Raw genomic sequence first — 18,120 nt, 5'->3', positions numbered from 1 at the left:
GTCACTTGCCTTGAAAGCAGAAGGAATGCACAAAGAGCAAACCGCCTCTGGTTAAGTGCAAAGGTTTCCTCTTAAAAATCAATTCCTTTGAGATTTGGGCTAGTACAGTAGCCTTGTTGTTGTTGTTTGTTTTGTTTTTTGTAATTGCATCTCAAGCATTTTGTGCAGCTGTGCAATTTCACAAACTAACAATAAAGGGAAACAAATTGAGAATCTCATCTGTTTCTGTTGAACATTAATTTACATTAATTTGGATAAAACAGGGGAAATAGGAGCAAGGAAATGTGCTCTTCTTTATCATTCCAGGTACTACTTAGCATCAATCAGCTAGTTTCGTACACATCTGAAGAGGCGCCACATAGAAAGAAGCCTCCCAGTGACTGTAGTGCTGGTTCCTAAAGCCATTGCCAGCTGCGCAGCACAGAGCTCTCTTTTCCACCTTGCTTCCTGAGCCCCCAGCTTGCTTCAGGAATAATTTTGCTTGCCATCCAGGGTACAAACATGTTCTAAAGGCAAACCCACACATCCATATCCCTCACGTTCTAATTTCAGAAAGGTGAAAGCAAAAAACAGAACTCTTTTAGAAGCCGGTTGTAACCTAGCCTGGTCCTGTTTCTACTGCAACACTTGAAATGGTTTGACCGTGTGACTGGAGTTTCCAGCATCGCAATTTCTCCGAAATGTAACTAAGCAGGGAGCAGAATGTGCTGAGACTCGCACCGCGGGACGTGGTTATCTTGGCCAGCGGGACGAAACAAAAACAATGGGATCATCTGAACCTGTAATAATAGTAATCAGAGGAGAACTCAAGGAGCTTTCTTTTTGCTTTATGGGTCCTGCGTGCATCAACTCAAAGTGTAAAATGCTTTGTTTTTGTTTGCTGTTTTTCCCCCTCTCTCCTGAAAGTCAAAATAAAAAAATTCCTTCCACTAGCACCTTAAAGACCAACTAAGTTAGTTCTTGGTATGAGCTTTCGTGTGCATGCACACTTCTTCAGATACACAGATATACTTATTTTGACTATGGCAGACCAACACGGCTACCTATCTGTCTCCTGAAAGTGACATTGTCTCTTTACACAAGAGCCCTGCTGGGATTAGACCAAATATCTAGCTAGCCCAGCATCCTGCTCTTACAGGGAACAACCGAATGCCTATGGGAAGCCCAAAAGCAGCACCTAAACACAACAACACTCTCCCCAACTGTGATCCCCAGCAGCTGTTTTGGAGGTATGTTGATTCCAACAGTGGAGGCATTATTGCTTGTGGCCATTGATAGCATACCCTCCAACATTTCTCCAGTGAAAATAGGGACTTCCTATTCCAATATCATCATCAACAACATCATCATCATTATACGCCGCCCATCTAATTTGGTTGCCCCAGCCACTCTGGGCAGCTTCCAACATACATAAAAACATAATAAAACATTAAACAATAAACAATTCCCCATAGAGGGCTGCATTTAGATGTCTTCTAAACGTCGTATAGTTTCTTATCTCCTTGGCTCAGGGGTCGCATAACTCTGTTACCTCCAACATTTCTCTGAGGAAAATAGGGATGTCCTAAGGAAGAGTGGGACATTCCAGGATCAAATCAGAAACCAGGATGGCTTCTGTAAATCCAAGACTGTCCCTGGAAAATAGAATCATAGAATCATAGAGTTGGAATAGACCACAAGGGCCATCGAGTCCAACCCCCTGCCAAGCAGGAAACACCATCAGAGCACTCCTGACATATGGCTGTCAAGCCTCTGCTTAAAGACCTCCAAAGTAGGAGACTCCACCACACTCCTGGGCAGCAAATTCCACTGTCGAACAGCTCTTACTGTCAGGAAGTTCTTCCTAATGTTTAGGTGGAATCTTCTTTCTTGTAGTTTGGATCCATTGCTCTGTGTCCGCTTCTCTGGAGCAGCAGAAAACAACCTTTCTCCCTCCTCTATGTGACATCCTTTTATATATTTGAACATGGCTATCATATCACCCCTTAACCTCCTCTTCTCCAGGCTAAACATGCCCAGCTCCCTTAGCCATTCCTCATAAGGCATCGTTTCCAGGCCTTTGACCATTTTGGTTGCCCTCCTCTGGACACGTTCCAGTTTGTCAGTGTCCTTGAACTCTTGGTGCCCAGAACTGGACACAGTACTCCAGGTGAGGTCTGACCAGAGCAGAATACAGTGGCACTATTACTTCCCTTGATCTAGATGCTATACTCCTATTGGTGCAGCCCAGAATTGCATTGGCTTTTTTAGCTGCCGCGTCACACTGTTGGCTCATGTCAAGTTTGTGGTCAACCAAGACTCCTAGATCCTTTTCACATGTACTGCTCTCAAGCCAGGTGTCCCCCATCTTGTATTTGTGCCTCTCATTTTTTTTGCCCAAGTGCAATACTTTACATTTCTCCCTGTTAAAATTCATCTTGTTTGTTTTTGCCCAGTTCTCTAATTTGTCAAGGTCGTTTTGAAGTGTGATCCTGTCCTCTGGGGTGTTAGCCACCCCTCCCAGTTTGGTGTCATCTGCAAATTTGATCAGGATGCCCTTGAGTCCATCATCCAAGTTGTTGATAAAGATGTTGAATAAGACCGGGCCCAAGACAGAACCCTGTGGCACCCCACTAGTCACTCTTCTCCAGGATGAAGAGGAACCATTGATGAGCACCCTTTGGATTCGGTCAGTCAGCCAGTTACAAATCCACTGAGTGGTAGCATAGTCAAGACCGCATTTTACCAGCTTCTTTACAAGAATATCATGGGGCACCTTGTCGAATGCCTTGCTGAAATCAAGGTAGGCTACATCCACTGCGTTCCCTTCATCTACCAGGCTTGTAATTCTGTCAAAAAACAAGATCAGGTTTTTTGAAATAAGGACACTTGGAGGGCCTGTGATAGCCTTATTCTCAATGAATTTGTCTAATCCTCTTTCAGACCCACCCACTGCCACATACTGGTTCACACTTCCCACCTGTCCAAGAAACAAGAAGTTCGGAAGCAGGGCCATGTGCCTTCAGGTTGATAAAGATTCTCCGCAACCGGTTTGGAACATGTTCAGGTGTGTTTGTGTGTAAGCGCACTTGTCCCCTGTGGAAACATGGCAGGGTCATCTTCTTTTTGCTCTAAACTGTGACTTGGCCTGGAGACTTCCCACAGGAAATGTTAACAGACCGCAGCGTGGCATCTCCCAGCACCCTGCTGTGTAAAGTGGTTCTTCTGCTTCCTGAGAAAATGGCAACAAGGCTGCTGACCATACGAGCAGGACCGTAAAATGGCTGGTTCAAATTCATGTATGTTTCTTTTTTATTGACATGCAAACTGAACCCAGGTCTTCAGAGGCAAATTGGTGCTCCTGCTGTGAGCTTTATAATTCCATTTGTTCTCTACTTTGGGTAGAAGAGGGGTGCTTTGCAAACTTTCATGCCTTTATTCCTCCCCACCGCAATTAATAATCATATAATGGAATAGCAAACCTCAGGCTGTACTTTGGCTTAGTGCTTTATAGCTCCCAAAGGTGGGTGAAATGTGGCAGAAATGTTATTTCTGGGTTTACAGAAAGAAACCCTGAGGTTTTCACAGATACTTTGGGGGTACCAGTGGAATTTGAAAGGCACCTTAACTGCTTTCCATCCTTCCCAGCCCTAGCAATGATGGCCTCCCACCACAACCCACTGAGTCACTTTCACAGCATTTAATGGTTACGGTTAGCCATTGGCAAGCTGGCACATTCCATAATGTCTTTTGGAATCTCGTGGGACTTGTACCAAAGATTCACACACTATCGTGTACTTGCAGTGAATCACCTTGCACACCTCTCTGTGCATTCAGCACAACATGTGCCTGTCTTGGCGCATCCACCCAGTTCTATCCAGTGGCATAGCTAGCCGCTTGGGTGCCCGGTGCAGCCGGGGGCAAGCCGCCCATGGGGGTGGGGCACGCTGCGTGGAGCCTCTCTGCAGCCTCCCCTTCAGCTGTAGGGTGGCTGAGGGAGAGGCGGTGAGCGGGTGCAAGCTCCACGCTGCCATTTCAGGCAGCACTGAGCCTGCAGGTGCCCAAGCCATCACGTCACTCCCGGGAGAGACGTATGGCTTGGGCACACTGCAGGCCCCGTGGTAAGTGGTGACCCTTGCAGTGTGGCGCCCGGTGCCAGCTGCGTTTGTTGACTGAACTAAAAAGTTTCGTGAGCCCAATTTTTTTAAAAATTAAACTCATATTTTTGTCATTTTGTCACACCTCCCCCTCAGTGATGACAGCACCTACTGCACCCCCCTTCCTCCACTTCTGGTTCTGTCCACCCGTCTTTAAAAAAAGGTAAACAAAATCTGACGCATCACTCACCACCATCACAGAATCCACGCTGATGACTGGTTTACCCGATTTCTTGCAGCACGTTTTACCACGTCTCCCACTTTGCTCCTCCCCTGCCATTAGCAGGATAACCAGCCAGGATAACCAACTTCCGGTCATGTCAGAAGCCACGATCTGTAAGCCAACAGCAAACCACAGATTAAGGATGGCTAGTGATGGGGGCTTGTTAGGGAAAAGCAGACCATGAGCAACGCAACAAGAAGTTAAATCTTTGGCTTTGTATACACTGCTGTTTACTTTGCACCAAGTGCACTCTCACTGCTGGCTTGGGAAGCAGTAGACACACAACATAACACACAATCCTTATCAATCCTGTGTCTACTTGGTTGTTTCTTAAGAGAGGCTGGATCTAGACACATCAAAGAAGCGTTTCGGTTTAAACACATTGCAAACTTTGTATGAGAAATCGGGTTGGCAAAAACGGAACTCCACAGCGCCATCTGGTGTCACAGTGTTAAGGATGCATAAACAACACATATAAACTGTTTTTTCTTTGCCAATGTAGCTGAGTCCAAAGACTGTGTTTTGATATGTTCCCCCACCCCACCCCGAATCCACTTCAATCCGAACTGAGAGATATAATGACGCAGCTGCATTTTAAAGCAGTAATGTGAGCACAACCTCCCTGGGTTCGTTTACCCGGCTTACGTCCTGGGAGGAGCAAAGTGGGAGGAACCAGGCATCACTGTGCACCAGCATGCTGCTCATTCACACCCAGTTGCAGTAAGTTGTTCTAGGTTTTTGCTACGTGTGAATTCAACCGCTGCTTGTACAGGCTCATGTGTCAGGCCGTGTACGATGAGGGGAGAGCAAGGCAACACTATTGTACCACAAGCAGTATTTCCAGAGCTGGCCCAACTCATTTCTTTGCCCTAGGTGAAGGGCATGATGGAGCAATCCCATGACATATGCAAAAGGTAATTGGAATGGCCATGGAATCTGGTTTCCCTGCTGTTGATGGGACAGCAACCACTACTGTAAGAAGAACAAGCTAGCTTAGATGGGGCTTCTACCCAGCCTGATTTCAGCAGGGAGAGGGCACCCTATAGGCACAAGGTCTCGATGGGCCCCTGGGCATCAGGCTGGTGGCCCCTGGGATACTGTTGATCATGAAGGAAGAGAAAGGAAGTGGAGACTGCTCCGAGGTTTAAGAATGACTGGAAAGGGGTCTCTGCCTGCTCGGTCAGAAACAGCAGTGACTCCTGTTTCACTTGGAGCAAGACAGAGTATGGATGCACATTCCATTCGTCAGAGCAAAACCGCTGATTACACTGTGTAAGTTGAGTCGGAGGACTGTCTGCAAAACCAGATGAGTTAAAGGAAGTTCATAAAAGGCTGCTTCCCGCATCCATCCATATTCAGACCATGTCATCTTGGGTATATATGCTATGTTTAGCAGCAAAACCGCTCCTTGGCCCCCTAGTCAGCGCTGGAAAGGAATCCAGCAGTATCAGGGCACGCAGTCTGGAATGAATGGAAACAGATGCTTATGAATCAGCTAACTGCAGTCTTTCGCGCAGGAGAAGGGAACGATTATTTCTCACTTCAGCAAAACATTTCACTTTTTCTTCTTCATCCTTCCAAGCAGCCTTCTGAAGTGGGTTGCAAGTGTTATTATCAACTGTGTTTGTCAGACACCCACCCACCCTCCCTCAATCAAAGGATCTTAACAAGGTAAAATGCAAGCAGGTAAAATTAATTAAATGCCAAATTACAAATTACAAATAAATGTGCAATACAAAATTCCTTAAAATGCTCATTAAAATGCTGTAAGTACAAGCCCTACCCCACCCCACTAAAAAAGATGAGCACCCACTTAACTGCCAAAATCCTTGGTCAATAAGAAGTATTAGCCTGGCACCTAAAAACGAACCATGATGGTGCCATTCCACAAAAGGTGGCCACTACTGAAACATCCTGTCTACTACTGTATGGGAATTGTTCATAGAATCATAGAATCATAGAGTTGGAAGAGACCACAAGGGCCATCGAGTCCAACCCCCTGCCAAGCAGGAAACACCATCAGAGCACTCCTGACATATGGTTGTCAAGCCTCTGCTTAAAGACCTCCAAAGTAGGAGACTCCACCACACTCCTTGGCAGCAAATTCCACTGTCGAACAGCTCTTACTGTCAGGAAGTTCTTCCTAATGTTTAGGTGGAATCTTCTTTCTTGTAGTTTGGATCCATTGCTCCGTGTCCGCTTCTCTGGAGCAGCAGAAAACAACCTTTCTCCCTCCTCTATGTGACATCCTTTTATATATTTGAACATGGCTATCATATCACCCCTTAACCTCCTCTTCTCCAGGCTAAACATGCCCAGCTCCCTTAGCCGTTCCTCATAAGGCATCGTTTCCAGGCCTTTGACCATTTTGGTTGCCCTCCTCTGGACACGTTCCAGTTTGTCGGTGTCCTTCTTGAATTGTGGTGCCCAGAACTGGACACAGTACTCCAGGTGTGGTCTGACCAGAGCAGAATACAGTGGCACTATTACTTCCCTTGATCTAGATGCTATACTCCTATTGATGCAGCCCAGAATTGCATTGGCTTTTTTAGCTGCCGCGTCACACTGTTGGCTCATGTCAAGTTTGTGGTCAACCAAGACTCCTAGATCCTTTTCACATGTACTGCTCTCAAGCCAGGTGTCACCCATCTTGTATTTGTGCCTCTCATTTTTTTTGCCCAAGTGCAATACTTTACATTTCTTTACATTTCTCCCTGTTAAAATTCATCTTGTTTGTTTTTGCCCAGTTCTCTAATCTGTCAAGGTCGTTTTGAAGTGTGATCCTGTCCTCTGGGGTGTTAGCCACCCCTCCCAGTTTGGTGTCATCTGCAAATTTGATCAGGATGCCCTTGAGTCCATCATCCAAGTCGTTGATAAAGATGTTGAATAAGACTGGGCCCAAGACAGAACCCTGTGGCACGCCACTAGTCACTCTTCTCCAGGATGAAGAGGAACCATTGATGAGCACCCTTTGGGTTCGGTCAGTCAGCCAGTTACAAATCCACTGAGTGGTAGCATAGTCAAGACCGCATTTTACCAGCTTCTTTACAAGAATATCATGGGGCACCTTGTCAAATGCCTTGCTGAAATCAAGGTAGGCTACATCCACTGCGTTCCCTTCATCTACCAGGCTTGTAATTCTGTCAAAAAATGAGATCAGGTTAGTCTGACATGACTTATTTTTCAGAAATCCATGCTGACTATTGGTGATCACAGCATTCCTTTCTAGGTGCTCACAGACTGTTTGCTTAATGATCTGTTCCAGAATCTTCCCTGCTATTGATGTCAGACTGACTGGGCGGTAATTATTTGGGTCCTCTCTTTTCCCCTTTTTGAAAATAGGGACAACATTTGCCCTCCTCCAGTCTGCCGGGACTTCGCCTGTTCTCCAGGAATTCTCAAAGATGACTGCCAGTGGTTCTGAGATCTTGTTATTCCTACAATGGTCTCCAGCATTGAGTTTATGTATATTTTGATTCTGTAACACTGTTGAATTAAATGGGATGTCTTGTTCCACTCAGCATGCAACCAAGCTGCAACCAAGTTCTAAGTATGTGAAATGATAATTGCTCACCTTCATTTTCCAACTTATCAGTCATCTTTCCTTTTGACCCTATGTGGTTTTTTCAACAACAACAAAAACCTTCAGTTTTTTATAAGACTCTTCCTACTTTGAAAAAATAATTACAACAATCTTCATTCCATTTCAGTTGCTACTTTGCAAACAAATCTTGCAAACTAAAAAGGAGGGTTGCTTTTTGAAACGTGAAACAGCCACTGGCTGTTTCATTTCATTTATTTGCTCCTTCATTTTGTTTTCAATTTCACAATTTGGGTCCCATTTCCTCATTTATCTCTGGTGTAAACAAGAGCGATGTTGACCAAGACCTGTTTATATACTTTTACACTTATATCCTTTGGCTTGTGCTTAGATTTAGCCCCTCAGGAATGTATTGTTAGAGATAGACAAGGCTGGGCAAGAGGCCAGTTCGCTGCATATGAAGCAAGAGCTTCCACCAAAGTAGGGAACAGGTTAGATTATTACAACGAGTGTGTGTTGTTTTTCAAATTCCAACAACGCAACAATATCCCTGGGAAATGGCTGGCTTGACTAGAACTGGCTGCTGGCGGTAACCCTTTCCTAAAACAGCTGTACCAGCAGCCATGTATGCACCGCTGAAAAGGGTGCTTTATAATTAGAGGTACCAAACGTATTATCCAAAATCCAGTGAGGAAGATTTGTGTATTGAGACAACTTTCCGTTTTTGCAATAAGTACAAAAATAGAAGAGGAACGGTGGTGTCCAGGAGTCCATAATGGGTTTTCTAACACATTCAATGCATTGATCAAGTAAGTCCACAAAAGTTAGAAGCCTTCAAGTGTGTGTGCGTGTATGTGGGTGTGCATGTGCATGTGCACGCATGCCATGAGGCTAGAAGCTTGAATTTCCATGTTGGTTGTCATCTGAAGCCTGCATAGAAATGCAGGTATTTATAACCTCTCGACTGGCTAGGAAAAAAACATTTCTACCCAGGGACATAGCGTGTGGGATGCCAGGGGCTTGTGGCTCCAGGCGCACAATTTTCAAGCGGGTGCGAAGCAAGTGGCCTGGCCTAGTGCTCTTCTCCACCTGCTAAGGGCCACACTGGCCAGCCAGGCAGCTCATTGCAGCTCCACTTTGCTCCGGTGGGGGTGGGATCACTCTGGCAGCATTAGCTGGGCTGACACCCTCTGCCTGATACATACCACCCGCCCTGGATGCCAGCAACCAATGCTATACCACTGCTTCTACCAAGTGGACCGGTTGAGGAGAGAAAGAATCACCCACCCATCCCTTCTCTGCTAGCCTTCTGCATGTCCATGCTGGTCATAGAGAAAGGGCTCTTTCTTCCTCAGCAGCCAACACAGAACATGTCACCCTGATCCTGGCCCAACTGCACTGACTGCCAATAGTTTCCGGACCCAATTCAAAGTGCTGGTTTTACCATTTTACCACACGCATTTAAACAATGCACATTCTGTTTCCAAGCAACAGGTTTCATTTCCCAGGTGGGTGTCTCTGCTGGGTCCTTAGGCAGGGTAGACACGCTTGAGGGTTCAGACATTCACGTGTAACAAAAATTCTTAACAGCAGGAGACCAGAGCAGGTGAGAGGATACTCTGTGAAGGCCTCCCAGTCAGGATTTCTCACTAGTCTGAACAACTTGGAGACTCTGTTTCTGGATAGCAACCTCCTCTTGCTTTTATCACATGGGATAGACTTGCACTGTGCAGGGGGCTAATCCTCTAGGAAAGTTAATTCGAATGCCTGGGTACTTCATTGTTTATGATCAGCTTAAGAAGGGGCTTGAGACTGACTGCTTAGGCCTTTAAAACATGGCTGGCTCCACTTCCTAGAAAGAACAAAAGATCCTTTATTGTCTGCAGAAGACCATAGCACTCCTAATCATCTTGGATTTGGCCCCAAAAAACAGGAATCAGAAGTAGTTTTATCCTCTCTCCATTTAAAACTTAATAAGGTTGTTTATTTTGTTTGTAAACATAAATCGTGGTTTTGTCCAAAACCTTTTGCCTTTTGAAAGCAAAACAAGGCAGGATCAAATGCCTTTTTTTTTAACCTCTTTTATTTTGTTCCAGCTGCAATTGAAGCTTGCCGTGGGAGTCTAAATGCTTATTCACCAAATGAAAAAGAATCCAGATTAGCCAGAGGTAATGTTTGTTCAGTCAAAACTTCAGATGCAAGGGAACTACTCTTAATACTGTTGTTATAGCTGTCAAGTGAGAGGATAAAAATTTCTCTAGACTCTTGTAATTCAATAGCTAAAAGATCTTTCTTCAGTGAGCACTGTTGGCTGAAAGGTGCTTCCTTAAATTAGCACTGATGGCTTTTGATGGCTGGTGGCAGCCTGCTACTGAACATACTCTAGTTGTTTTGGTGGGAATTTGACAGAAACAGTTGGAGAGAAGTTAGTGAATGAGGCAGAAACCACATTTTGTCCCCGTCCCCCCCAGTTAAATGCTAAAGAGCCTTGTAGGTGTGGGAGGGTTTCAAATGACATGTTATTTGATTTGGGGGAAACCAACACGGGTTAAAACCCAGCAGTACTGGCCTTGCCTGTTGCCTGCTTCTTCATGTTCATTTCCTATTTTTGTAAATATAGCATTACATAAAAAGATAATCAAGACTGTTCTCTCACAAGGAAACTGATCCTTTACAGAGCTGCCCCTGAAACTTCCTACTATTTGGTGAAATGGGAGCAAACCCGTTTTATTATATCGATGGCTGAAATAGCTTTTAAAGCCCAGCCTTTAAAGTAAGTAATTAGGGTAGACAGCCAGCTATATCAGATTGGTGCTACAGATTAATGCACTAAGGCATACATTTTATTTGCAGGGCTGATTTATGGCATGGACCTATGAGCCACTGCATGACACGGTTATTCAGACTCGCTGCTTGGATATTTGTTCCTGACTTCCTGACCTGGAATGAGGCACAGCTGGGACTAATTTGGCTGCCTTGTCCTCCTGGCCCTCCAGCCTCTCTGTGGCTCCTGCAAAATAAAGCAGGAAGAAGAGGCCACTGGTAGATTCTTCAGCAGGCTCTGCTCAGAGCAGCCCACTTGCCCCATTAACCAGCCTAGTGTGGAATGTGTGGGTCGATTCACACGTAGATTTCCTCACTTGATTCTTGCAACATCAAGTGAGGATTTGCGTCTGTGAATTGGGCTTCCCCTGCAATAACATGACAGACATAAGAACATAAGACAGGCATCCTCAACCTTCAGCCCTCCATATGTTTTGGACTACAATTCCCATCATCCCTGACCACTGGTCCTGTTAGCTAGGGGTCATGGGAGTTGTAGGCCAAAACATCTGGAGGGACGCAGGTTTGGGGTGCCTGGCATAAGAATTGCCCTGCAGGATCAGGCCCATGGTACATCTAGCCCAGCCTCCTGTTCTCTCAATGACCAACTGGATGCCTATGGGAAACACACAAGAGGGACCAAAGTGCAACAATGCTTTCTCTGCTTGAGATTCCCAGCAACGTATTCAGAGGCATACTGGCTCCAGCAGAGAAGCTGAACGCAGCCATCAGGGTTAGCAGCCTTCTCCTCCATCGAGACCAGGTGTCAGCAAAGTTTACCTCGCCTGGGCCGGTTCACTCCAGTGGATATCCCTCCGTGGGCCAGATTGCGCATGTGCGTGAGCGCACGTGATTTCCGGCATCTGCGCCTGCGCAGACGCGGTTTTTGGCGCCACAGAAACAAGTCCCCACGCCGTGCTGCGCTGGTTTAGTGCAGTGCACAGGGATTTGCCGAGCGAGCAGCTCGGTTTGGGAGTGGCTTGTGGACTGGTTAAACGACTCCCGTGGGCCGCTTGTGGCCCATGGGCCTTAGGTTGCCTACCCCTGATCTAGACTAATCCTCTTTTAAAGTCCTTAAAGTCAGTGGCCATCACTGCCTCTTTAACTATGCAGTGGATGAATTAACTACAGTGGTACTACTGGTTACGAACTTAATTCGTTCCGGAGGTCCGTTCTTAACCTGAAACCGTTCTTAACCTGAAGCACCACTTTAGCTAATGGGGCCTCCTGCTGCCGCCGCACCGCCGGTACATGATTTCTGTTCTCATCCTGGGGCAAAGTTCTTAACCCGAGGTACTACTTCTGGGTTACTGGAGTCTGTAACCCGAAGTGTTTGTAACCCAAGGTGTTTGTAACCTGAGGTACCACTGTACTTTCTTTTGACTGTCCTGAATTTTCTAAAATTCAGCTTCTTTGGATGTTCCTGAGTTTGGATGTTATGAGAGAGGGATAAACCCATTTCATTATACACTTTCTCTGCACCATGCATAATTTTATACACCTCTGTGTATGTCACCTCTTACTTTTTCTCTGTATGAAAAATCACTTTGTATGCAAATAGCTCTCCTAGGTTTAATTCCCAGAGCCATCAGATAAGACTGAGAAAACTGAGTTATTGGCATCCATCTCTCTTGATGGACAATGCAGTGTGTCTCCAGGGGTGAAGTCAAACCGCTGCATTAGCAGCACCCAAGTGACCTCCCGGGGGGTACAAGTCTGGACAGTGTGTATGGACCTCCTGGGCTGCCCAGATAACAAAAAAAACCCTCTTGGCCTGGCTGATGTGGTCCAAAGGAAAGCAGAGCAATATGTTTGGCACAAGCTTGGCTGCAGGAATTGCCGGAAGGAAGCGTTCAAGGTGCCACCCAACCTCCTTAGGGACTCCATTCCGGATTTGTGTAGGGTTTACTCCTTAGTCTTTTCTTCTGAAGATATCCCACAAAGCAGCGGAGGTTTAGGATCAGAGTCTTCCTTCCCTCTACAGCTCATGCAGAAACCACCTTATTGACCAATGGACCCACCACTGGTCTCATTCGGTCAATCCGCCTGAGCCTGTCTTCACATGTAGAGGAAGTCCCTAACTCACTGAGGGTTTGAGACCCATTGGCTCCCTTCACCTGGTTTAGCCAGCCAGTCAAAGCCATTCCTGGAGTTCGGGCACTGCCGCATGCTAACACCTTCTAGGAGCCACAGGTGAGAGCTGAGTGCAGGGCAGGGACCAGAGGTGAACAGTCTCCTCCAGAAGGAGCACGACATGTCCCCCACCAGAGGTACTACCTCTCCCCTAACACCCCATACACCCCCAAGAAAACTGCAGTGCAGTGCAACCCTGCGCAGTGGCTGCCAATCCTCTGATTGGCAACACTGAACTAGACTGACACATCTGATAAAGCCCAAATTCTGATCTGGCCAAAGCTTCTTTTGCTCGTCCTCACACTCCCCATTGCCTTCAAATCTTGCCTTCCTAGGAATTCCATATTGTGTGTGTTCCTTTAGCACCTTGAGATACAAAACTTTCCATATCACTTATATACCGCAAGGCATTACGCATTTCCAAGAATCTGTTGTTTAAATCCTAGTAAAAACAGCGAAGAGTCTTGCAGCACTCTTTCTGCTACAGATCCTAGTAGTTTCTGCTATTTAATTCAGCTTTCTTTAGGACCTTGTAGAAATCTGAGGGGTGGTATTTGATCCCCCGCAGAGCGTGAAAAGACGGACAAGTTATGCTCTGCACAACTGTATTAATCTAAGAAACAGTGAAAAAGTTTTGGGGGAGAACTGGGTAAAAGGAGAGAGAGAGAGAGCGAGGTTTCGGAGTCCTGCAGGGATCTTGGCAAGCAGTTCAGATGAGCCTTCTTCACACACAACTGAAGGGGGTAAGAACAGGAGACAAAAGGCAGCTAGCCTCTCTAAACAGGAAGACTTTTAAAAACCGTTTTTTTCTCTCTGCAGTGCTGCAACAGCCGCCCCAATGAATTATGCTAAACTGGGACTCAGGATCTGCATAGGCACCTTCTTATTACAATGCAAAAAGCCACTGGAGAAAGTTAGGATTTAGGAACTGCCTGAGAGTCCAGGCAAAACTATTTGGCTCCATTAACCCAGCAATCTGTCACCCCCTTTTCTTTCTTTCTTTCTTTCTTTCTTTCTTTCTTTCTTTCTTTCTTTCTTTCTTTCTTTCTTTCTTTCTTTCTTTCTTTCTTTCTTTCTTTCTTTCTTTCTTTCTTTCTTTCTTTCTTTCTTTCTTTCTTTCTTTCTTTCTTTCTTTCTTTCTTTCTTTCTTTCTTTCTTTCTTTCTTTCTTTCTTTCTTTCTTTCTTTCTTTCTTTCTTTCTTTCTTTCTTTCTTTCTTTCTTTCTTTCTTTCTTTCTTTCTTTCTTTCTTTCTTTCTTTCTTTCTTTCTTTCTTATGAGATCTGCCTGGAAATGAGTTTTGCGGTTACTAGATTAGTTTGCTCTCTGGAGTTTGTGTCCTCTAGGATTTTTCCTTCCACCCCCCTGGAACAATGTGAAGAAGCCTGATCCTACAGCGCGGATCCCTGCACTTTCTGATTTTAATTTTGTTTTTTTGCTTGTTCGCCTGGCCATAGTTTGTGCGTAAAAAGATAACATTTTTGGATGAAGCTTCTCTGAAGGCGAAAGGGGGTGTGCGTGTTTGCTGATTTGGCTTCTCTCCAACGACACCAGAGATCATGAGCAAGAGGATTTCCCCTTGGGATGGGGATTTGAAGTGAAGTAAGCGAGCAACTCTTGTGTGCTGTGTCTACATGTAATTATTATTATTTTTTTGAAAATCTGCGAGATTGCTAGGCGGAAACATGGGAATGGTGCCGTGTGGGAGAGCTGGGGGTCTGCAGACTTGATTTGCCTTATTGTTTAGAAAATGAATTATGATGTAGCTTTGGGGAGAAATGGACAGAAGCGCAAGAGAGATGTGACTCCCTGCGGGTGGGAAACTTGCACAGTTGGGACGGGTGCTTCTCTCTGGGGACATTTCACACAGATTGCTGTGGGGGCTCTTTCTGAGGGAAGAAGGCAGGCGCAGCTGGGGTCATGGAGGTCACCGTGTGGGGCTAATTCGCACCCTTGTATTTTGCTCCCTCATGATATTACGACCGGCCTCATCAATCTGCCTCAGAAACCCCTCCTCATTCCTACAAAAAAAGGACCCACTCCCCACTGAAGGGGTCTTGGGAAGGCACCCAACGTGTGGCACCCAAGGGGGGGGGAGAAGAGAAGAGGTTCGCTGAGGGAAGCGGCAGCCCAATAAAAAACCCAAACGCCGTCGAGTCGTGGGGAGTTGTGTGACCCCGGAGAGGAGAGCGATGTGCTGACTTTTTTTTTTTTACACGAGGAGGGGGTTTCTTTTCTTCTTTCTGTCCTCAGGATAGGAAAAAGAAATACATAAATTCGTGTGTGTGGCGGTGGCGAGGGAAACAGTTGGGAGTTATAGGGGAGCCTTGGGGGGTCGTGAGGGAAACTTTTAAGAAAGCAAGAATGCTATGAGGAGGGGGGCTGCGACAGGAAACAAAGCGGAGAGGAGGACTGCAGGCAAAGGAAACAGGAGAGACGTGGGGGGTGGGCGCTGCGGATTTGGGTCGGGGGCGTTGCTAGTTGTGTGTGTGTGCGCGCGCGCCCCTTTTTTCTTCAGAGGGGGAGGGGAGCGGGCAGGATCTGCTCCGTATCCTGTGGGCGAGGGTTACAGACAGAGCCCTGAGGCTTCTCTTTTTGTTTAAAGAGGGGCCGTGAGGGAAGTCCGGGGGTGTCTTTTTAGAGGAGGCGAGGGAAGCCTCAGCCCACCCAGACATGGGGGGTGGGGAGGCGGTGGCGTGAGGGAAGCAGCGCAGACATGGTTATGGGGAGGAGTTGGCTGTCTCCCTTCCTGGGCGAGGCAGGCGAAAGGGGTCTTGGCTGCTCCCGGAGTTTTCCCGCCCTCGAAGGGATCCATTTCTCTCCCCGCCCCCATTTAGGAAGGTTAATATCCTGCGGTCAAAGGGGGAAGCGATTCCACAAGGAAGACCTTTTTCGGGTTGCTTGTCCCCTGGCCAACCCCTTTCCCTGTGAGTGTGGACTTGGAAACTAGAAAGGCGCTTTCACACCTGAGGCTTAGGCTACAATCCTGTACTCTTAGGAATAAGCCCCACTGAGTTTAATGGGTTTGCCTATTGAGAAAACATGTATAGGATTGTGGCATTAAATTGAGGTTTAGGGGATACGTGAGATGGACTATAAAATATCTGCACCACCTTGGGTGTGGGCTCAATTTTGAAATAATTTTGATTTTAAAAATTAAAGGCCTTTATGTAGGGCAGGGATCGGGGCACTTGTGGGCCTGCAGATGTTGGAGTCCATTATCCATAGCTAGTGTGGTCTATCAGGGATGATGGGACCCTGAGAATCATCCTGCTCCAACCGTCTGCAATGCAAGAATATGCAGTTGCCCCATACAGGGATCAAACCTGCGACCTTGATGTTATCAGCACCATGCTCTAACCAACACATAAATAGCACACGAGGCAGGCTGAAAGGCAGTGTTGATGTTGCACATAGAATCATAGAATTGTATAGCTGGAAGGGACTGTGCAATTATTGCTGCACCACTAGGAAAACCCTCCTCATAGCTGCACGTATATTACGTCTCTGTTCCTAGAGTGGGTGCAAGAATCAAGGCTTCAAATATAATATTTACAGCAGGAGCGGCTAAATTCTGTCCCTCCGGACAATGTTTGACTACAACTCTCATTATCCCTGGCCATTGGCCTTGAGCGTTGGGAACCCACCAGCATTCGGAGGGCCACATGTTAGCCTCTCCTTCTTTACTTCTTTACTGTAAATTGCATTGTGGGTCATTTTTAAATGAAAGACAGCATATAAATACTGTAAGAAAGTAAATAAACATGGCTTGATGAGGAATGTGCCAAGCTTCACCCTGTGGCCAGTTTTCATATTGAACCAGGCTGCATTCAAGATAATAGGAGCAGTTCACTGTGGTCAGGAACACAAGGCCCAGGAAGCTGCCTTATACGGAGCCAGACCATTGGCCTATCTTGATCAGTATTGTCTGCACTGATTGGCAGCAGCTCTCTAGGGTTTCAGACATGAGACTCTCCTATCTTTATCTGGAGATGCTCAGGATTGAACCAGAGATCTTCTGCATGCTACAGCCCCTCCCTCGGGGGAGTAAATTACTGCTGTATGATGGAATGGAAAGATGGATGGAGCCTTATCTGTATGCTTTCCTTTTGCCACTTCTTCTGGCTGCTGGATTAGGGCTGCCAGGTGCTTCACAATTTACTGTTTTATCTTTGCCAGTCCCAGGCAGGAAGCAAACTAGGAAGTGTATTGAGTTCTTGATGGGCTGTGATAGATTTCGCTGTGGGCTGTGTTTGGCTTACACAATTTGTGTAGGCAGAGTTTGCTATGACAGGCTTCCCTTTGGCTTGGAGATATTAGCCCAGGCAGCCTTGTGCAGATTAAAGACAAACCCCATGATATCTAGAGACTATTTTCTCCTGGGATCAAGGCATTGGGGGGGCCACTTGCTGGGATAAATAACTGCAACCCCTGCTGCCCTCTCACTGATATTTATTGCAGAAATGGTTTTGTACTTGTGTTTCCACAAAGGAATTTACTAATCTGAGGCAGCTCTGTGCCCCCCGCCCAGCCCACATATTCTCAGTATCCTTTAACCTTTGCCAAAGAATTCCAAGCATTTTGAAAACCTGGATTTTTGAAGCAGGATAAGTGTATGCAAACTAAGGATATGCATAATATTTGCAATGTCTATTCTGGTCACAGAATTTGATTTTCTTTGGCACAACCTTTGGCACAACAGCCGTGGCCTTTATTAAAATGACAGCAGCTAGCGTCAAAATAATTTGTCTTCCCTTTAGCTTTTGGACACTTGTGAGTAGCAACCACTATTTGCGGTGAGGGATGAAAAACATATGGAATAAACTGCAGAGTTTGTTTCTTGAACTCTTAGCCATAACTATAGCCCTCCATTCTCCAAGGTCTGGCATGTGATGTAGGTGCATCATTCAATATAAGTTTGCTTAAACTCTGCAGGGCAGCTTCCCAGACTCCAGATTGCTAAGGAACACTGGTAGCAAAGTCTCCTCTCCTTTTGCATCTGAGAAGAGACATGCCCAGAGCAGTGAAAATCACAGACAGCAGGGAAGGGGAAGCAATTATGTTGTTTGTCTGCATCTGATATGATTGCATGATCGGATCATTCAATCAATCACACCTGATCAGCAGAATTACCTGTTCTCAAAGAAGGCACACCCAGGGCCTCAGACAAGCCTCCTTTAGGCACAGTAAGTAGTTCATCCGAGTCATACCAGAATGCTCTGGCATACAAATTGGGAATAACTGTAGTAGAATCATGGAACTGTAG

Source organism: Podarcis liolepis (genome assembly GCF_965112155.1).
Source record: "Podarcis liolepis genome assembly, chromosome: 12".
Lineage (NCBI taxonomy): Eukaryota > Metazoa > Chordata > Lepidosauria > Squamata > Lacertidae > Podarcis > Podarcis liolepis.
This window is presented reverse-complemented; position numbering follows the sequence as displayed.